We start from the raw sequence: 23,353 nt of genomic DNA, 5'->3' as shown, positions 1-23,353 counted from the left end.
TCTTGTGATGGATGAATGGAAGTTACAACAGAGCATGAAGATCTGAAAATTGTTATCACACATGCACAGACATCATTCTATCAGGTTAACATGCATTTGATTTACTATCTTATCAGAAGTGCGTGTGTGTGTAAATATAAATTCATACAAATATGGATACAAGGTCTACAATTTCAGGGATGGGGTTAGTCAATGACATTGATTCTAATGCTCAACTGGTACTAATTTTAAAAGCCTTGAAAGGATGAAAGGCAAAGTCAATCTTAACAGCATTTGAACTCAGAACAAAGCCAGAAGATGTGTTGCTAAGAACGTTTTTTCTAGTGTGTCAATGATTCTGCCAAGTCATTTTTCTTAAGGTGCACACGTTATTAACATAATTCAAAGCCTGTTTTTCCATGCTAGCATGGGTTGTTGAATGTCTCACAGTACTTCATCACATATTGCATTCCCTTCATTATCCAGTCACAACTCTGTTGTTGGCCATGTCATGTTATTTTTGGCACTTCTTTTTTAGCAGCTGGATGCCCCTTTTACCAGCTGTTTTACAATATAAACTTGGTGCATTTTAATATGCCACTAGCATGAGAGAGTTTGTCCATGGTGAGACCAAAGACTCATCCATACTCTTCCTTTGTTCTTTTTTTTTTGTTTTTGGTATGTGCACTTATTTTCCATAAATTTATTTTTAGTGTTAAGAAATATGATTTTGCTACTAGATTATGGGAGTGAAATGTTTTTAAATAAGAAATTTTCACTGACAATTAACAAACCCAGTGTTATCTTTACAACTTTTACCAATGCTACAAAAGGATTTTCTATTCTAAATTGGATATTATTGCTCTATCTTTTATAAAGTCTGCCACATGCACCGATTATGTCTCTAAAATGTTACACCAATATTATAGTATTGCCCTATATCATCTAAAAACTGTCATACAAACCTATTCCACCCCTAAAACCTTAGATCAATATTAAAGTATTACTCAATCTCATCTAAAGCTGTTGTTCATCTAAAGCACCAGTTTTGTATCTAATTACTGTATTACTCCTCTAAAAATTGTTACATGGACCTATTTTGTCCCTAAAACTCTCACTTAATATTACAGTATTGTTCTATCTCCTCTAAACAGTGTCACAAGCACCCATTCTGCCCCTAAAACCCTCACCCTGACATTACATACAATCAGTCACCCCAATGATTTCTTTCTTCGGTTTGTGAATTCTTAGCCTCCATTCATTATTACCCAAAGCTACCTAAAAGACTTAACATTTTGTAAAAGCTGCCCTAAGTCTTCTTACCCCTTTTCTTCTAATCTATAATCCTCCCCACCTCCTGCTCCACAACTCCACATGCCTTTTTTGTTTCCTTTTTTAGGTGTGACAATATAAAATATCATTATACAATTGGATTATATCTTTCTTTAATTAGATAACACCATCCGATAGCTGGACAACACTTTAATTTCTGATAAAGAAAAAGGTTGTTTATGATAAGAGGTGAACCAGCTTTCTCTCCCATTAATTGCATCATTTTCTAAGATATGCAGACATGTTGAAAGTAAGAAGTGTTAGGAGGTTATATTTACAGAATATTTGACATAGCGAAAATACCATTGCAGCTAGGTGACATGAATAGTGTCAGTTAGACACTATTATAGCAAGCAGTAACATGGAGGCTAAAGGTCACATGAAACAAAGTATTAACAACATATTCAAACATTTTGTCTTCAAGATAGACTATTAAATAGATTGACTAACAAATGCCACTATGATATTTTTATAAAAAGGGGATCTTTCGTAATAAATATCTTACATTTCTAGAAAAAAGTTAATTACTAAAGTTAATTACTAAGGGACACCATCATGGAAACTAATAAGTTAAATTAGGTGTTAACTTACTGCTTAATATAGGGAGTATTAAAAAATTAATTAGAAATAATTAATTATAAAGTGCAGGAGTGGCTGTGTGGTAAGTTGCTTGCTTTCCAACCACATGGTTCTGGGTTCAGTCCCACTGCGTGGCACCTTGGGCAAGTGTAATCAACTATAGCCTCGGACTGACCAAAGCCTTGAATAGATTTGGTAGACGGAAACTGAAAGAAGCCCATCGTATATATGTATATATATATATGTATGTGTGTGTGTGTGTCTGTGTTTGTCCCCCCCAACATCTCTGACATCCGATGCTGGTGTGTTTATGTCCCCGTAACTTAGCGGTTCGGCAAAAGAGACCAATAGAATAAGTACTAGGCTTACAAAGAATAAGTCCTGGGGTCGATTTGCTCGACTAAAGGCGGTGCTCCAGCATGGACGCAGTCAAATGACTGAAACAAGTAAAAGAGTAAAAAAGAGTATAAAGTGAAGGCAAGACAATATCAGCTCAATTACTAATACTATTTTAATTATTTTAGCAGCATTTATTGGGGACAACTTTTGTTTCTAATCATTAAGAGAAATTAAGGAGTCTGTAGGTAGGTAGGTAGGGTTGTAGGAAGAAGTTTATTGGGAGTGGGCAAACATTTTCAATCACTGAAACTGTTTTAGGTGTGTTAATGTACAGAGGAAACTATTTGAACATGGAAAACAAAATTCCCAAATTCAGCAGTCAATTTTGTTGAGTCGTAATTTAGTTTTTTGCTATGACATAATCTAATATGATTAAGCAAATGTGATGCAAAACTTATGTGAAAAGAATAGATAAAAAAATGTTCATGTTAACTCATAATTTTAAGTAAACTATTTTGTGTAATTAGAGACCAACAAAAGTCCTATTCACATGGACAGGTAACAGGATGTTAGTGTGTTTCTTTTGACTAGGGACAAAGCCAATTTTCTTTCTGAAGAGGAGTGGTATTATATATTCACTCTAGTATGTTTATCATCCTTGAAAGATGAAATTCAAAGTTAATCCCTGTGGAAGTTATAATGTAGAGGTACAAGATTAAATAGCCTGTGATACTTTGGTACTTCGTGACACTTTGGTACTTTGTCCTTTTAACTCCCCATTTTCTAGCACTAAAATGAGCTTATATAAATAAATATACATCAAGAGCATGCTAGCCTTTGGTTGTTAAGAAGTAGGGTGTTGACATATCTAGGGTAATCTAAGTGCTTGTTATCAGAATACAAGTTTTCTCAGTCCAATTTTAATAGGAACTGTTGAATACTCCACAAGGGTCAGGTGAGTGACCTTTTGATGTTGTTACTGTGTGCCTCCTATTCCTGTTAAGCCTCATCAAGTATACCTATGACTCATAAGTCAAAATGAACAATTGGGTGTGGTCCATGCATATCCAATGCACCAGCTATGCCTTCCTTGCTTTCTGCAGGGTTTGAAGTCCACATTTAGCATTAAGACATGCTGTGCTTTTATCAAATAGGATGCAATCTGTGCACGAAATATAGCTGTTGCTAATGAGACATGAATGGAAATGTCACGCTGTTTATGCTAGATAAAGAATCTACAAGAAGTAGTACAAAAGAACAAAATAATGTAGGTATCAATATTAGATAAAAAAAATAGCTAAAGTATTGTAGATATTACAATATAAAAGAAAAAGAAAAAAATTGTACTTTAAACCATAATGGAAAGGTAAAAACTTGTGAGTTGCAACATCAAAAAGCCATTGAATATCCTTCATAATTACTATATCCTAAATGGATGTTTACTATGAAAATCTAGCAAAATTATGAATGGAAAAGTGTAATCATAATAAGCCCTAGATAATCTGTTAAATGGAGATTACAATGATCTCTGACATCTTACATCATTAATCTCTTCCAATGGTATACAACAACATAGTTGCATACTTTTCTGTGTAGGTCTGTTAGCATCTATCTTCCATCCATCCACAGAAATACATCAACCCCAACTAGAATAGAGTTTGAGATTGTCCTAATAACAAACAGCAACTACCTCACTTTTACAGGTGGTTTATAATGAACTCGATTCTCTAAATTCTGTCAGCTGCTCTTTAGTTAAGATACAATATTCCTCTATAGATTCACTACCTGATCTGCCTGCAGTGTTTTTCACACACACAAACAAATTCAAACTTCTACGTATCACTTCTCCCCAGTATTTATATAACACGGAAGCTTCAGTCACCGACAGAGCAAACTAATGCAAATGATGTCCCTCAAACAATGTATCCATGAATTTGTCTATTCTTTATCTTATGACTTAGGGATAAAATACATGCAACAGTGTGTCTCAGATCCTGTTTCAGTCCAAGACACAAAGCCAACTATTGGAATATAGCCCTCACCACCAGCTTTAAAGTTAAAGTGAATATTAATAGTCCCTTCCTTGACTTTCATTTCTCTGTGGTCCCTAATAGACTTCCATATAGTTAGATCCAATGGAGTTCTTACTTTTGACAAAACACACAAAAGTATCTTCCTTCAAAACTAAATTTGGCAAAAACAGAGAAGGCTTTAATACTAGCAAAACTTCCAGCAAAGTTTGGTATGATAATCATGATCATTCTGTGTTATACTATATGTCAGGGTTGGTGAATCTTAATATGAAGGGTTACATAAAATGTCTGTTTAGGGACGTCATTCATCCAAATAAAATTGGATCAGAAATTTGATGTTCATGTTACGTTGTTCCTTCACAACAGGTGTCAATAGTGCACTTTTCCACCTTCACTCAGTTCAACTGTAATTCAAGGTTATATTTCTTGTGAATAGACATACATACACCTTAAAAATGTAATTCAATGGAGACATTGAAGAAAATATACCTTTAATACTACACCTTCCTTAGTCATGAGCACTCAGAAGACTTTCATGCTTCACAAATGCTAAATCATACAATATCCTGGTCATCTGACGTACGCAAGGTTCAACAATATTTCCCACAATCTTCTTTCTGTATATCAATGGCCTACTTGCTCTGACTTCTAAACAACAAACACTCCTATGCATATATTTATATACTTCGTTCCTCTTTAACTTTCTGCATACAGGTATTATTTCAATGAAAAAATAAATACTCTCAAACTAGACAAACACTGCTTCTGTGAAAAGAGACCTTGAGAACATTTTCCAAAGGTGACATTACATGATCTCTCTCTCTCCATTAACAACATGCAGTTAAAACCTTCAAAACGGCCACAAATGCCAGGAAACAGAATCTCTGATGAACTTATAAGGTGACCACACACACACCATCATCATTTAACATCCATCTTCTTAGATGGCATGGGTTGGACAGTATGACAGGAGCTGGCAAGCCAGAGGACTGCACCAAGCTCCACTGTCTGTTTTGGCATGGTTTTTTTTATGGATAGATGCCCTTCCTAATGCCAACCACAATACAGAGTGGACTGGGTGCAATTTTTTGTGGCACCAATACATACATATATATATATACACACATATATATATATATAGCACACCAATGAATGTTGTAAACTGTGACACTGTATGTCTGTGATGAGTATATGCTTGCATCTGTAAAATCGGACAGCTTGGACATGTTACCCAAGTCTAAGCACATTATCCATTTACATTTCAGAATACAGCAGACACATCTTCCATGAAGGTACAAGGTCAGAGTTCAGTGTTTATATGTTGATATATTGAAGAAGTGAAGAAATCCTTGCTTATTGATGAAATCTCTAAAAATCTTATATAAAACAAGAATTTAAGCTTTGAGACTGAAACAAATGCACCCCTTCATACTAAGATACCTGACATAACACAGAATGATCTCTAATTATTGTTGTTGCTGTTTTTCTCTCCCCAAGATATCCCTGATGAAGCAGATTATAAACAAAGGCATTCCAGCTGTGATCATTTCACTATTTCTTCAGGTACAGTCTACCTTATGTTGTCTAATGTATTCATGTATTCTCTCCTCCAATCTGTCTTTTTACTTTCATGGCATGTTATGATTTGACTGCCATTTATAACAGGCTGATTGACTATATCAGTCTCATTCACTGGCAAGATCATAGAAACTGATACAATAGCTCTGACAGTAGAATAATGAACACAACAGATGGCCCAGTAATATGTTTCTTAAAGAGAACAAAAGCCTTATTATAACAACCCTAATCTTCATATTATTCAGTATTCCACTGAGATTTAAATTTATCATTAGTTAATAGGGTGACTATAACCGGGTCCAGTTTAAATGGCCATTCTTTGAACTGCAACATCTGTATGCTTTACAAGTAAAGAATTGAAATGGATCAATTCTTCAAATGCCATTAGGTTTTCACCAATTTAGATTATATTTTAATCTAGCTTTTTATCAACATTTTTGATATTTTGCATTTATTTCAAATTTTGGCACAAGCCCTGAAATTTTAGAGGGTGACATCGATTATGTCAACCCCAGTGTTTAATTTGTATTTATTTTATTGATCCTGAAAGAATGAAAGGCGAAGTTGACCTTGGAGGAATTTGAACTCAATGTAAAGATGGATGAAATGCTGCTAAACATTTTGCCCGGCATGCTAACGTTTCTGCCAGCTTGCCATCTTAACCCTTTTGTTACCATATTTATTTTGAGATGCTCTGTGTTTCTTTCAATTAATTTTAAATGTAACAAAGAATTTGGTAAAATAACTTAGTTATCATTAAGCTGGTGTTAGGAACATAAATTGCGACAAAGGTTTGGTGGAAGATTTTAATTCAAAACTGACGAAAACAAGACATTTGTACTATAGAGCCAGAGGCGGTTTCAGCTGGGTTGATATCGAAAGGGTTAATGAGTATTATAATTATTGAGACAAGTTGGCAGAACATTTGCATGTCAGACAAAAATTCTTAGTAGCATTTCATCTATCAATGTTCTGAGTTCAAATGCTGCCACGGTTGATTGTCTTTCATTCTTGAGGGGGGCAGAGTATTAATGGAAACAGTTCCAGTTGAGCACTGGGGTCAATGTAATCTACTAACCCCCCCTCACCAAAAATTTCAGGCCTTCAGCTAATAGAAAGAATTATCATTATTATTTAAAACGACATTGGTCAACTTATGAGTAAGATACTTAATTATTTTGATACCAACCTGTCTGAAAACATCCCCGGCTTTAAGATACAATATTCTAGTTTTAAAGTGATTCAAATTAAAATCTTCCCTCAAAATTCTGGGTTAATTTATGTTTCAAAACATCAGCTTAACAATGAGAAAGATATTTTATTGGATTCTTCCTTATTTTCGAAATTATGTAAAACAAAGACAGTCTAAAGGAGTAACTGACATGCATGAATTTTCATAGAATTTAAATTCTATTCAGACTTTGAAAAAAAATGAAATCCGAGCTGCTGAATGGAACTGACTGACTCTTTACTACAGAATGTAATTGTTTACTAAAGGACAGCCATGCCAACTGTCTTAACAGTTATAGTGATGGAGCCATGATATATTTATTCTAAATGTATGGTCATACAACTGAGTGGTACCGGTTAGAATATTTCGAGACAGGCTAAACACTGAAACCCCCTAAGGACCACTACTCTTGCTTATCGTTAATCTTACATTTCCTTTCATGGGAATCAATGAGAAACAAATGTCAGATAGGGTTTGACTGATCAAAAACTAGAAGAGACTTATGTATCACATAACGTATTTGTTTAGTTGTCTATGATGCTGACTAAAAAGAGGCGGAATCCCGGTGATACCACGTTTGGAATGTGGTAGATCCAATACGACAACTATTTTTGTATGCTAGTTATTTCGAGTAACGAATTCTTTGAGTTATAGAACACATTTCATTTAATAATAACATTTTATATCAAAATATCAGTGACCAGGTCGTTGATGGACAATGAAAGACTGATAATGATATCACAAAATAATAAAACAGAAACGAAGATAACAACGTAAATGTGCGTTTAAAATGTGCATTTTAAATGATTAATAATGTAACATAGCCACGATGTAATCATTTTTACCATCTCTGATGAAATAACTTTTCAAACAAGTACAGGTTAATAACTTACGTCTTAATTTACAATTAAAACAACTTATTAAAAAAAAAGTTTACAACCTATAAAAAAATATACAACTTCTATAAAACTTATGTCGAGAGTAGATATTAAAATGTAGACTTTTGACCAACTGACGGTTCATCTCGTTAAATGTGGCTTCTAAATGAAAATGACGTACTAATAAGGAAGAGCCGAATAAAAATCTTAAACGTGAATAAAACCATGGAAATATTTCAGATGGGCAGAAATACTTCAGACACACACATGTCATTTTGAAAATATGTGAGTAGGAGTTGAATAAAAAAAATATATGTATATAAAAATAATTGTAAGCTTTCAATGGAGAAAAAGAGACAGTTGAGTTGGAGCAATTACCGGACACTCATTCCTTCTTTATTTCCTCAAAACAATTAGCAAAAAGCACGGGTTATGTGAAAATAGGAAAGTTGGGCGGCGTCTTCCGAGAGAAATCTGTCTACATAAATAGCTATCATATGTTTTAGGTGACATGACTCTTGGCAGCCCCACCTCTTCTTAAAACGCTACACAAACTTGAAAAGTTCCAACTCGACAGCTTATCAAACAAAACAATTGTTTCTATTCATTATTTTATTCATCAGCCAAAATAATTGAATTAACGTATACGGCTAACAATAAAAACATACAGACAAAACTTATGGTGTGTGTGTGTCTATAAACCCGACTATAATTCTATTAATTTTTAAACGGTAATTGAATAAAAAAATGAAAAACTTTCTTAATCATTCCAATTATGAAGAAAAACATCGAATTCTGCTGCATGGAGGAAATGTCATTCGCTTCCATTCCCTCATTTTGATAAAATAAATAAATAAAACGGAGTAAAACGAAAAAGTAAACAAAGATCTGAACGTGGCGAGGAAAGCCCCTCTCACATCTACTATTAATGTATGGACTGATCAATACTATATACTCCACTAAGCTTAAATACTACATTTAACGCGTGATTATATAGGTGGGTTGAAAGATCGCCGTAGGTTGTTGGTTGTTATTACAAACTACTCAAGTGAATAGTGACAACAGAGAAAAATACATTAAAAGTGTTAAATAGGAGGTTATTATTAATGATTTTTCTTTTTCAACACAAAAAGTGAAGTTTAACAGTGGCTATTATTTTCTATCTAAATACAATTGCATTTTCTGGTCTACTCCAAGAACGTAATGATGTATGTAAAAGGAATGAGATGTAATAATAATAATAATAGACAATCTGTGAATTATTTCCACACACACACAAACGTCAAGACAATTTCTTTTTAGTGTAGTTTAGAAATAATTTTTTAAATGATAAAAATTGTTTCACTTTTACTTCATTTCTTTCTAACTATATTTGTCGGCAGGCAGTATTTTTTTTTAACTTCTATGAATTTATTTCGTTTATACACCGTAAAGATTATATCTATTTATGAAGTTACAAAAAAAACAAAAAAACACTGAAAGTTTTTTGCCCGAAAAAAAAAAAAAACAGTCTTCAAGTTGCGCAGGTTATGTCAGTCGCGGCACGTTCAATAAAATAGCCAGTGATACGTAGAGCAGCGGTAGCAAAGTGCGTGTCAAGAGATTAAGAACAGCGATTTTTTTATGGACAAAATACGAATGCAGGGAGTAGAAATTATACAGGACAAAGATAGAACGTGGAGAGAAGTTACGTAAATCGCGGAATATAAATAAACATTAAAAACAACATACACAAGAAAAAAAAAATTAGTTTTTTTTTTTTCATGACATATTTTTTCCAGTAGGAAAAAATAAGTAAATTGCCAAACGAAATAAGTAATAAAAAAACACAGGCGAACGTGTCCGAAATAATAATAATAATAAACATATATATATAAGAAAATTTCTAAAAATGACTCATCTCGGTGAGAAAACAGAAACGTGGTAAGGACAAATTAAAACAGTGGATCCACGTAATTCTTCTGTTTAACACGAGGACATGGTGAAAACGAAAGCAAGAAAAGACACGGGAAGATAAAAATCAACTTACTGTAAGAAGTCATTTTTCAATGAGCTGAATAAATAGTAATGTGTGTAAATATGGTAGTTCTAAATAATATAAGCATTTCCCCCACAAACACACACACACTCTTTCTTTCTCTTTTTCTCTCTCTCAGCCAGCTACTTCGCTTACATGTCAAGTCGGCTGTCTGCTAGCCATGTTAAGGACATTATTCAGTGGAAGACAGGTTACATGCGTAGGGATATTCCTGGTTGTGTTATACTATTCTGCTTTACTGTATTTCCTTTTTATTAAGATGCACTTCCGAAATAGAAACACCTCCAGAGAGCAGCCATACTGTTGTCGTTTGCAGAGAAGGGAGGTAGTAAACAATTTGTAGCCGCTCCCCTCCTCTCTTTAAATGGACTCGTCAATCAATATGAAGTGTTATACGACTGGATAATTTCATCTACGTAAGCGAAGGGGACGCTTACTTTTAAAATCGTGGTATGGTTTGTTTTTTTATCACAATAACAACATCTACAACTACTACTGGTGCTGCCGCCACCGTCGCCATCATGATGTGTGTGTGTGTGTATAGTTGTATACATTCCCTAAACAGCTGGATCCTCTACGTGGCCGTTCGGCCTGCTAGAAATAACAGCCAACACTCACCAAATTACATTCCATCGTCGTACACACAAAGTACACATTTTATAATGTTGTCCCGGATACACAATGCATGAAAAAAAAAAAAAGAGAAAAAATAGATAGGATGGTCACAACTAGAATGCTCTTAATCATGGTACATCTTGATCAATATTGACCTGGGGTTAAAAAACAACAAGGAAACTTTGTGTTGTCCCAGTTGTAGCGAAATAGCGGAATAAGAATATATAAAAAATTAGGGAACATTGATCATGTTTTTTGCCTAATATTAAATTGTTTTTTCCCAGCATAATAATTTCTAATGGGTCGCAAACATTAGGGAGAGGTACCTCGATTGTATCAACCGACTGGTATTTATTTTGTCAATTTTATAAGGGGTGTTATTAAGGATAAGGATAAAGGTCCTTTCTGAGTCATACAGACACACAGGACTGGTTTCCCAGTTTCTCGGGTGTATACATTCCCTGCTGGATGGGACGCCAGTCTGTCGCAAGATGACTCATTTTTACCAATAATGTGAAATGAAATTATTTGCTCAAGACCACGTGTCACCTGGTCCAGGAATTGAAACCACGATCTTACAATCATGAGTCCAGTACCCTTAACCACTAAGCCACACACCTCCATAGGCCTTGTAAATAGGTCTGTCATGAACCTTAATACTCATATGGTCAGAGCTGAACCTGGTTTCATGGCCTATAGGTGACTAAGATTACAATGCTCCCCACCCCACTGAACAGAATACTTGTCCATTTTATAGGGTTAACTTCTCAGCTATTGAAACTCATTTACAGGTGAGTGAACTGGAACAACATGAAATGAAGTATTTTGTTCAAGAACACAGACACACCACCAAGTCTGGGAATCGAAACTATGACCTAATGATTGTGAGTTGCAACACCCTAACCACTAGGCCATGTACTTTTACACGTGTAAAAGGTTGATAGCAACATTGAGACATTAGTCTCTCTCTATCACCTTTCAACAAAGATATATATCTGGAAACAGTAGAACAAACGAAGGTGTGAACAATTAACAACATAATAAAATAAGTTTTATTTGGTGATGCTTAGTTTTACAAAACCTGTATAATTCAGCCTGGTAGCCGCTGGTTAACTTGTAATCAGCATCTGGAAATTAAGAGCTTCGTTGAGGCATCGCAGAGGAGCAAGTTGTTGTCACATCGAAGGCATCGTGCTAAAGAAGCTTAGAAAACGCGCGAAGCGCTTTAAGTACTGCTTTTACTATGCATGCGCACTCGAGGGGCTTCCGGGAAGGCAAGTCCCTTGCGCATGCGTAGATTGTACTTCCGTGATGGCGGCCATAATTTCGTGCCACTACACATGTAATTAAAATAAGAGAGGAAATTTGTCCAGCACTCTACCAATTCCATCACCTACTTCTCTACTAGTTATTTCTTACATCGACAAGTGACTGAAACAAGTAAAAGAAAAGATAAAAGATAGGCATGTGTGTTTGTCCTTCCCACTCCCACCACCACTTGACAGCCAGTGTTGGTTTGTTTATGCCCCAGTAATTTAGTGGTCTGGTAAAAGAGCTCGATAGAATAAGTGTCAGACTTTAAAAAATAAGCACTGAAGTTGATTTGTTTGGCTAAACCTTTCAAGGTGGCCACAGTCCAATGAGTGAAACCTGAAAAATATAGTCTGGCAGAAAGGCAGTAAGCATAAGGTTTTTACAGGGCATATGAAACTGGTTGGAGGGAGCCATGTACCCTCAAACTGGAGATCTGGTCCAAAAGCTTGCAATGGAGTGGTCTCTTCTAAAGGTACCCAAAATGCCAAGTTAGGCCTATATTAAATGAGGTGAATTAAGCGGAGGTGCAATGGCCCAGTGGTTAGGGCAGCAGACTCGTCGGAGGATCGCGGTTTCGATTCCCAGACTGGGCGTTGTGAGTGTTTATTGAGCGAAAACACCTAAAGCTCCACGAGGCTCCAGCAGGGGGTGGTGGCGACCTCTGTTGTACTCTTTCACCACAACTTTCTCTCACTCTTTCTTCCTGTTTCTTGAGTAACACTGCGATGGACTGGCGTCCCGTCCAGCTGGAAACCAGGCCCATGAGCCTGGCTAGGCTTTAAAAGGGCGCAAAAGAGTAAACGATGAATTAAGCTTATCATGTGAATAGCCCATAGTGGGATTTGAATTTAGAATGCAAACAGATGGAACAAATAATGCAAGGTATCTGATCCAAATGTCTTACAGTTCAGTCAACCCACTGAATTGAATTGTTAAGTATTTTTTTATTGGCCTAAAAAGAATGAAAGTCACAGTTAATCTCTATGGGATTCGAACTCAGAGTATAGAGAGAACAAATACTTTGAAGCCTTATATCCAATGCTCTAACATCTCTGCCAAGTTGCCTTCTGGCATGATTTTTTTTGTTTGTTTTTGTGGGGTATGGACAAACAGGCTCCAAATTCAGAAGTGGTGTGCTGCAGTTGATTGGATGATTGAATCAATTCCCAACGCGGAACCAGTGCTTATTTTACTTTTGAAAATGTAAGATCAAATGGGGGGAGGGTGGCATTTGAAATCAGGATGCAAAGGTACATAACTGAATTTTGTTCAGTACCCTACTGATAAATTTTGCCATCCACAAACCTAATAATAATAATAACAATAATCCTTTCTACTAAAGGCACAAGGCCTTAAATTTTGTGGGAGGGGGCTAGTTGGTTATATTGATCCCTGTGCATAACTGGTACTTATTTCATCGACCCCGAAAGGATGAAAGGCAAAGGTGACCTCATCAGAATTTGAATTCAGAATGCAAAAATGGTGGAAATATTGCCAAGCATTTTGTCCAGTATGCTAACAATTCTGTCATAATGATAATAATAATCCTTTTTACTATAGGCATAAGCCCTGAAATTTTGTGGGGAGGGGAATAGTCAATTACATCAACCCTAGTGTTTCACTGGTACTTAATTTATCAACCCTGAAAAGATGAAAGGCAAAGTCGACCTCGGCGGCATTTGAACATAGAACCAGAAGACAGATGAAATACTGCTAAGCATTTTACTGGCATGCTAAGGATTCTGCCCTGGCAACTAAAGTGAGATCGCAGCCATGCACGTCCAGCCCTGTTAAGAATACTCCGGATGTGTTGGGCAATATGATATGCTCGAGAAGACCTGTTGAGTCAAGTGAAACCAATATTGTAGCTGGGGCTGGTGCCCCCTGGCTGGCTCCTGTGCTGGTGGTACATGAAAAGCACCATCCAAACGTGATCAATGCCAGATACTCACTGAGTGGCTCCAGTGCTGGTGACATGTAAAAAGCACCAATCGATCGTGACCGATGCCAGTACCCGCTGACTGGCTCCTGTGCCATATATATATGTGTGTGTGTGTGTGTATATATATATATATATATATATATATATATATATATATTTAAGAAAGAAAAATATGTAAAAATGCACAGGAGGTTTGTATAATAAAATTTATGCTAATACTAAGATCATAATGGAACAAAGATTTGAATTACAACATTATATAACAAACTGGGCGTACTGGTTTTGCGTCTTACACTTATCAAACTCCCAAGATCTGAACTTTCAGTTTCCGTCTACCAAATCCACTCACAAGGCTTTGGTCGGCCTGAGGCTATAATAGAAGACACTTGCCCAAGGTGCCACGCAGTTGAACTGAACCCGGAATGCAAACATACCTATGGTTTATAGTTATGTCAGTCAAAAAAATTAGTATTGTTGCTTATGCTGTCTCCCTTTAAGTCCTATAGTTTAGAGATTTAAGAAATACAGATTAATTAAAAAATTGGTACTAAAATTAAAAATTACTGAGGGCACAGGTGATATAATCTACTAAAAACCCTTGAACCTGGTTGAAGTGTGCAAGGCAACAGTCCAATAACTGAACTCAATAAAAGTGTAATATAGACTTAATAAATTCAACTAAAATAGAACTTTAATGTTTCTATATAAAGAATAGATATGTCAAGTGATGTGTATTTAAAATTTAGGTGTTGACTGTAAAAGAGGGAAGTACATGTTAAGTAGTCATTGTACAGCTAATGCACAACGTCATTATTAGTGGTTCAGTTCCTTTCCTAAATCCCATGCCCTCCATCCTCGCCACACACATAGACATGCAACTTAAAAGCACAGGAATTCATACTGTGATGCGTGCCCACAAAGATGATGTAGATTAATGACTAGATTCTCATTAATTCTTTGACCCTCATACGCACACTTATGTCACAAACAAGTTTTATAATTTTAGTTTCTCCTGATATTTACTGTTGTATTTTTACATCTTCACCACAATCATTATACGACTATCACCATTATTATCCTGTACATCCTGCCCTTCCTTTACTTCTTGTCTTACCAACAGGTCAAGGAGAGGCAACATGGCTACTCTACTTGATGTTTTTTTAAAAATTTTCTTTGGACAGGAAGCTGCATCAGTTCGTACAGACTACTCTTGTCAGAAGTGGATCCATGCTTCCTTTGAAGTGAGGGTGAGGCTCAACCAAATATAATTAATACATCTATTCTATCTTTAACTACTGGAGTTTGAGTGTATATGTTGATTACTTTTTAACCATGTATGTTTACAGAATATAATCACCAACATTATCTAGTATATTATAGTTGGAATTACAGCAGTAAATATTGCACCAGCTTTATCTGATAGGCATGTGAGTTAATGAAATATAAAACTCTAAGATTAAGACTTGTACTCAAATCACTTATCTAGAAATTCCAGATGTGATATCTATCCCCATATATTTACCTCTGCTAAAACCCCTCACCAAAAGATATATGTAAGAACAATTGTTTTATTGATTTGGTCTGGAGGAAGAGACTGTGCTTATGGCTATCAGAGGCCTTCAGAGACTGGTGAGTTTGATATGGTTAATATTCATTTTGAACAGATGCAAGTTAATCACAGGGAAGACATGAACGGGGAGGGAATTTTAGAGGGATAACCATCATGGGAAGGAAATACTGGACATAGTGGTTAGTGAGGGCTAGAAGAGAACACATGAAAACAGAAGTTACAGAAGCAGAGGTATAGAGAAGAGACAACATGTCTGTGAGTTAAAGTTTGGGAGTGTTTTGGTGAGTGTCATCGTGCCAATCAGTTAATTGGATGGTATTTTTAGGTCAATGGAAAGCTTACCTTCGATAAATATAGAGCCAAAAGTAGGGCTTGTCTTCTATTTTGATATATCAAGTCATCAAAAGCTGAATAAATCTCTTTGAAGTTTAAACATTCCTCTGAAGCATGATTTCTCTTTTGTCATACCATGATAAAAGAAAATGCAAATCTGATTCCTTGGCAGATACTGAATGAACATGCTTTGCAATGTGGGTAAAGTAATTATGGCTATGTAAGGCTTTCTGAGATAGCAGCCTATCTTGACTGAGAAAAACAAACTCTTATAGTATATACAAGTGCAATAGGCTAGACTAGAGAAGGGGCTAAGGTGTTGAATCACTCAATTACTATTTAGATTTGTTTTCTTTAGAAACTTTTCATCTAGATACCAGCTCATCTCCATATTATTTAATAACTGAAACCTTCTGGGAACTGTATTATCAGTCTACAACAACTACATACCTAAAAGATATATCTACATCTTTATAAATATATATATATATGTGTATATATATACATGTATGTGTGTGTGTATATATATATATATATATATATATATATATATATATATATATATATATATATATATATATATATATAGGAACATGGATGTTAAATGATAATGATACATATACACATACCTATTTACATTACATGCAAATGAAATCAAAGTGAGAAGTGATCTATTAAGTAAACACAATACCCAATAGGTGCAGCTAAAATCATAACATTCACCTGCCGGTTAGATGCTTTGCTAATTGAGCTACCGCTAAAACTTGAAACAGTTATCTCATAAACAAATAATCCGTGACTGTAAACCTATCTTCAAAGGTCTGTGCCAGAAAGACTTATGTGTTGTAACTGTGCAGAGGTGTTTCCAGGTTTTGATAGATTTTCCAGATTTAAAAGGAAAAACTAAGAGGTTTCATGATAGTAAATTTAAATTTCCTTTTAACACCACTTTCTTATTGTTGTATAAACTTGTCAGTCACGACTGAGAAAACCTTTGAGAACAGCTTTAATTTCTAATGTAACGAAACTAAATGAATGTGGCAATATATTGCCCAGGGGTCAAAACTGTAATAATATCTATTTGGCAGCTGATGATGGGAATATATATCTGTTATGTTTGTTTGTGAATCTTTAATGTTTTAGTCTTGTTATTCTGAATTGTCCTACATTCTAGTAAAGTGGAAAGTGTTTGTAGATTCATGGTTTCAAGAAATTAGGATTGCTTTGGTGCTATGTTAGAACACTTGTCATGTCTACAGGAGATGTAGGTTTGAGTCCCATGGGCAATCTTCAACATATTCTATTCAAAGGAGTTTTTCAACCCGATATTCGCATGGTACCATTTATAGCTTTTATGTTTGTGCTTCAATATACATCAATATATCAATATATATATTTCGTTTTTGGATAGATAAGATAGATAGATAGATAGATAGATAAAGAAAGTTATGGCTGGTTTATAGTGTTAACTATCATTAACATTTAGTGTTAACTAAATGTTCATAACATAGCATACACTTTTTTCTTATTTCTTTATTGCCCACAAGGATCTAAACATAGAGGGGACAAACAAGGACAGACAACGGGATTAAGTCGATTACATTGGTCCCAGTGCGTAACTGGTACTTAATTTATTGACCCTGAAAGGATGAAAGGCAAAGTCGACCTCGGCAGAATTTGAACTCAGAACATAACGGCAGATGAAATACTGCTAAGCATTTCGCCTGGTGTGCTAACGATTCTGCCAGCCTGCCACCTTCCTTAAACAATATATTATTACTATATAATTACTATGCTTTATAGCTGTGGTTCCCAAACTTTTCCAGGCTGCCGCTCCCATAGTTCTAAGGCCATATTCCTATTGCTCCCCACCACCACTCACCATCACAGACATAGACCGTTTTCTGCAGCAAATTCAAAACAACAGTATTTCGCAAATAAAACTTAGCCTAATTAAACCTTTATTTTGTTTGTTTCTTTTACATCCATTACCCCCATTTTGGTCACCCCCTTTATTGCCCCATTTTTCTTCAACACCCACCTGGATTTTTCCACTGCCCCCAGTGGGGGTGGTACCACCAACTATGGGAACCACTGCTGTAGAGTGTACTTTTTTGCAGATAGGCGCAGGTCTGGCTGTGTGGTAAGTAGCTTGCTTATCAACCACATGGTTCCGGGTTCAGTTCCACTGCGTGGCACCATGGGCAAGTGTCTTCTACTATAGCCTTGGGCCGACCAAAGCCTTGTGAGTGGATTTGGTAGACGGAAACTGAAAGTTCAGATCTTGTGTTTGTCCCCCCGCCCATCGTTTGACAACCGATGCTGGTGTGTTTACATCCCCTTAACTTAGCGGTTCGGCAAAAAGAGACCGATAGAATAAGTACTAGGCTTACAAAGAATAAGTCCTGGGGTCGATTTGCTCGACTAAAGGCGGTGCTCCAGCATGGCCACAGTCAAATGACTGAAACAAGTAGAAGAGAGAGAGAGAGAGTATATAAGAACTACCGATGATTTATATATCTATATATACACGAGCAATGTTGCTGATAATTTTACAAATTTCAAGTAGCTTTATTTTACACAATTTCTCCAAACAAACCATTTCTAGGTGCAGCGTGTTCATCATAAATAAGAGATTGAATATTACTTTTAATATAATGGCAAATGAATTTATTTATTTATTATATATGTTACATATTCAAATGTATTATCGCTAATGCTTCTCACTCCTCCTTGTTTTTATGTTTTACTACAACTTCTTCATCAGCAGACGTATTCAGGAAGGGAAATCGTTACTGCATTGTCTTATTTCCAAGTTCTTTTATGCTTTTTTTTATATCCTGTTTTCCAAATATTCCACTTCCTTCTCCACACCCTCTCTCTTTCTCTTGCTTCCTCTCTCTCCAACCCTGTTCCTTAACATATACATGCATCTGCTTATGTGTGTATGTGTGCACATTTTATAAGTAAGCATTAAAAATATAGTTATCAATGTTTAGATAATGAATTATTACTGTCATATGTAAATGTTAGGTTTGAAGCATTGACTTTTGTTTATGTAATAATAATAATGATAATAATAATAATAATAATAATAATAATAATAATAATAATAATAATAATGATAATAATAAAAATGGTTTCAAATTTTGGCACTAGACCAACAATTTTAGGGGAGGAGGTTATGTTGATTGTATTGAACCCAGTACTGCACTGGTACTTAATTTTATCTGCGCCCGAAAAGAAAAAAAGGCAAAGTTGACCTCAGTGGTATTTGAACTCAGGGCATAAAAAACTGGAAGAAATGACACTGAGCAGTTTGTCTTATGTGCTAACAATTCTGACATTTTTTTTCTCTTTTTTTTTAAAGCATTCACTCGTTACAAGGTCTTTGGACCACTGAAAACGTAAGAGCTACTAGAATAAAATGGATGCTAGACAGAAGTCAGTAGGTGGTAATGTACATTAGACTTAAAAGACTGGAGGTCTTTTAAGTATAAGACTGCTCTTATACACCTTTCATAAAATTTACTGGAACCAACATCTTCCTAATTGCTCCTACCTTCCTTATTAAGTGTTATTTAAAGAAGTTTATGAAAGTTTGACTTCAGAAGTAAAGCTCTATCCTTAAACTATTCAGCCATAACCAACAAGCATAGGAAGACTCCTCACTTTTCCTTGCTAAAGGAATTTTTGCCATGGCAGCTACTGATAGCCAGATCTGACCCTCATGAGGTACATTCCTTTGCCAAATCAGCAATGCGCAGTCACTGAAAGACTGGATGCTAGACGGTTTCATCATTTTGCATGTATCTCAAGCAGGTTCATTTGCTGGTGGCTCCAAAATGGTCATCCCTGTAGAGTTTATAGCAAACTCACCAGTGTTCCATTGCTTATGCATGCTGACATCACACATCCAGTGGAGTCTAGTCATCTTATTTCTCCTTCCAGCTTTCACACATCCTTTGCATTCTGTTCTCGAGTCTTGCAGCATCACATAAAGCACACAAATTAAACTATCCTTCACTCATAAAGCGAAACACCTTGTTACTAACTCCACTCTGAACTTTTCCATCTTGTTCTGATTACTATGCTTCCACAGCATCCACCTTGTCTCTCCTGCCAGTAAGGAGAATCTAGGTGACAGAAGCTATCAGTTACTTCTGGTGAGCCTTCTGGAGTGTTGAAAAATCACATTTTATGGGTGCTTTCAATGCTAACCTTCTGTTATCTAATACTTCTTTGTCAACCAGTTTGAGACCCCACAGCATCTTTTGTACAGCCATTGTTTACATTTGGTACACAATACAGAGTTCTTATCTAATTGTTTTCTCTATAGCAAACATGCCACTTCCTTGATGGCAGCAAAGTTTTATATTCTCTCTTGTTAGCTAAAAACTTTGATCCTTTGTTGATTATTCTATTAACCCCAGACGCTTTGTCTAAAATCTTTCAAATAATGTTGGCCTAATTATGAGTCTATTATGATCCATAAGTCCATAAATAAAGCATTTATTTTATCTAATTTAATACACTTTCTACATAAGAGAGTTACAGATTATATTCATAAATATTGCAGTTTGTATGAAAGATAATACTGAGTGAATGCATAGACAAAAGAAGATGAAAACCTCAATTTTAATCCATAGGGTATTAGTTGTATATTGTTACACTGCATAGTATTTGCATCATCTTGTTGCTAACTATTTTGCAGTGGACCTCATTGCACTACACTGATATGGCTGAGAAGGGTATTTAATAACAAGACAATATTGGGTCTTATCTAAAGAGGGCTGCATTGTATAAGTGCATTACATTAACTATCTTGACAGATGGAAGTCTATATAAGGTTGCAAGTCTTAATGTAATTTGTGTATTTTTGGCTGTACAAACAAGAAGAAAAATACTCAAGGTGTAGTTTCTTTGAAAGTCAGGTTTCATTCGATTACTAGCCGAAGTTTCTCTGTTTATACCTTGTAATTGAATTTGCAAAACATGTAAGGAATTCAAAATGATGATAAAGTCTCAGTTTCAAATGAAAGAAAAAAAGGAAGAATATATAAATTTATGTGTGTGTGTGTGTGTGTGTGTGTGTGTGTTTGTGTGTATGTTTGTGTGTGTGTGTGTGTATATATATATATATATACACACACATATATATGAATATATGTATTTATGTTTCATTTCATTTCATTTCATGTGTATATATATATATATATATATATAAATACATGCATACATATATATATGTATATGTATATATATATATATATATATATATATATATATATATATGTGTGTGTGTGTGTATGTATATATATATACACACACATATACAGGGTGTGTTTAGGTATTTGAGGACATACCCTTTATGGGTCATTGGTGCATTTTTTGCTAACTCTGTATAATCTTTGTTTCAGAAAATAATAATGGCAGACCCTCAGCTTACCCAAGAAAGGAAGAAGTATGCTGTTATTGTGATTATAAAAGCTGAGCATGGTGATTTAGAAATATGTCAATTTTTAAAAGTTGCCAGATCTTTCGTCTACAAAGTTTGCAAGGAGCTTGAGACTGAAGATAGAAATGTATCACCAGTACCAAAGCATAAAAAGCATTCTAAACACTCTGAAATCATCAGAACACTTGAATTTATCCAGCAAGTTCAACAAACCATTGATTACAATCCCAGAAAGCCCATGAAGTTAATTGCAAAAGATCTCCATGTGTCAAAAGGAACAGTCAGAAATGTTGTCCACGAAGACATCAGATATCAGTCTTATATGGTGAAGAAAGGTCAATTTGTCAGGAAAAACAAAAGAAAATCACACACACACACACACACACACATACACATCTATTAGACTGGGAATATGAATGAGGTAGTATAACAAAATGTTTCACCACGTTTATATTATTGTGTGTCCTTGTCTTGCAAGCTACTTGGTGATCCCATAAGTGATGGCACCATATAAAAGGCACCTGTGCTAGCGCCTTGTAAATAGCACCCTTGCTGATGCCACATAAATAGCAACTGTGCTGGGGCCACATAAAAGGCGCCCATGCCAGCACCATGTAAAAAGCACCCAGTACACTCTGTAAAGTGGTTGGTGTTAGGCAGGGCATCCATCTGTAGAAACTATGCCAAAACAGATGACAAGAGCCAGCTCCTGTCAAATCACCCAACCCATGCCAGCATGGAAAACGGGCATTAAATGATGATGATGATAAGAATACTTATGTCGGACTGTTTCCATGTAAAATCCGATTTATTTCTCAGGGCATCTTAACTCAACAATATTATGGTGAGAATAACACTTCATAACAAATATCAGAATTATATATTTTGCTGATAATCAGTGGCTGTGGTGGTTGTTTTCCAAAGAATAAATAAATAAAAATAAAAAATATAGAAATATAAAAAAAAAAACATAAAATTTTTTTTTTCATAGAATTGTGAAATTAGGTTGATTGATATTCTTGTGAATTTCTAGGAATATTTTTTGAGAAATTCTTTGCTTTTTAAATAGATTATTTTGTGCAACAGCATTAGTCTCCCATAAATAAAGCTTAGATAGTTGGAGAGAGAGGAAAAGAAGAGAAAAATTGATTAGAATTATAATCAAAATAAGTAGAAGAATAACAAAAAAAAAATGGAGGAAGAAAAATGATGAAAAATACAAGAAAATGGGGAAAAGAATATAAAAAAAAGAGCAGATAAAAAAGAGGAAAACTGAAATAAAAGTTGAGACAGAAGTAAAAGGAAAAGTAGAGAATAGATATGAGAAGAACAAAAGAGGAAGAAATGTATGTGTAGAGAAGTGTGATGTATTAACAGGAGAAATTATGAGAAGCCCTCATATTTGTAATGCTGTGTTAGATATATAAAATTGAAGCTATGATTAAATTTTTTTTTATTAAAAAAAAATGAAGGAAAGATAGGACTGCATAAATGGGGAGAAAAAAAAATTGCTTTTCATGAAGTTGCAGGTAATTAGCATACATTAATGGTATGCAAGATAAGGTAGGAATGACTGGGGAAGAGGGCGATGAAGGGAAAGTAATAGTCAGAAGTCATTCTCTTCTTATCACCCCTGCAGGGAGGTGGTGGCTGGTAAAGGCAGAGGTGCAAGTATGTGCACGAACACATACACACACACACACACACACACACAGGTAAACTTTTGTACAGGGTACACAACAGCTGTAAAGGATATAATTATAAATAGATCATGTTGTGAATCTTTCTCAATTTACTTTTATTTTATAAGCAGATGGAAGAAGAAGAAAGTAAAGAAGAAGAAGACGAAGAAGAAGAAGAAGAAAAAATATGAGAAAGCAGCAAGCAAACATGTGTACATAAATAAAATAATAATAATAATCATAATAATAATAATTATAATAATAATAATAATAATGATGATAATAATAATAATAATAAAACAATTGCCATCAAAAATGAAGAACAAACAAAGGAACAATTGTTATTCTTGTTTAATACTAGTGTTTGTGGTGTTGAGTGGTGTATAGAAATAAATAAGTGAATAAACAATATGAAAAGCCACAATCTGTTGAGAGAGAGAGAGAGAGAGAGA

The 23,353-nt window shown here is 35.1% G+C and overlaps 1 protein-coding gene and 1 long non-coding RNA gene across 6 annotated transcripts in view; one reads left to right on the top strand and one right to left on the bottom strand.

The window, feature by feature from the left end:
- Window positions 1-23,353, bottom strand: part of LOC106869351 (disks large-associated protein 1) — a 374,528-nt gene that overhangs the window by 44,077 nt on the left and 307,098 nt on the right. The window lies entirely within an intron of this gene.
- Window positions 4,885-23,315, top strand: LOC128248117 (uncharacterized). The gene is made up of 3 exons (XR_008264387.1): window positions 4,885-5,825; window positions 15,040-15,105; window positions 21,182-23,315. It is a non-coding gene; the product is annotated as an uncharacterized LOC128248117 (long non-coding RNA).

This window comes from Octopus bimaculoides, chromosome 6 (genome assembly GCF_001194135.2).
Source record: "Octopus bimaculoides isolate UCB-OBI-ISO-001 chromosome 6, ASM119413v2, whole genome shotgun sequence".
Lineage (NCBI taxonomy): Eukaryota > Metazoa > Mollusca > Cephalopoda > Octopoda > Octopodidae > Octopus > Octopus bimaculoides.
Note: the sequence above shows the minus strand (reverse complement) of the source record. Positions and strands in the feature narration are given on the sequence as shown.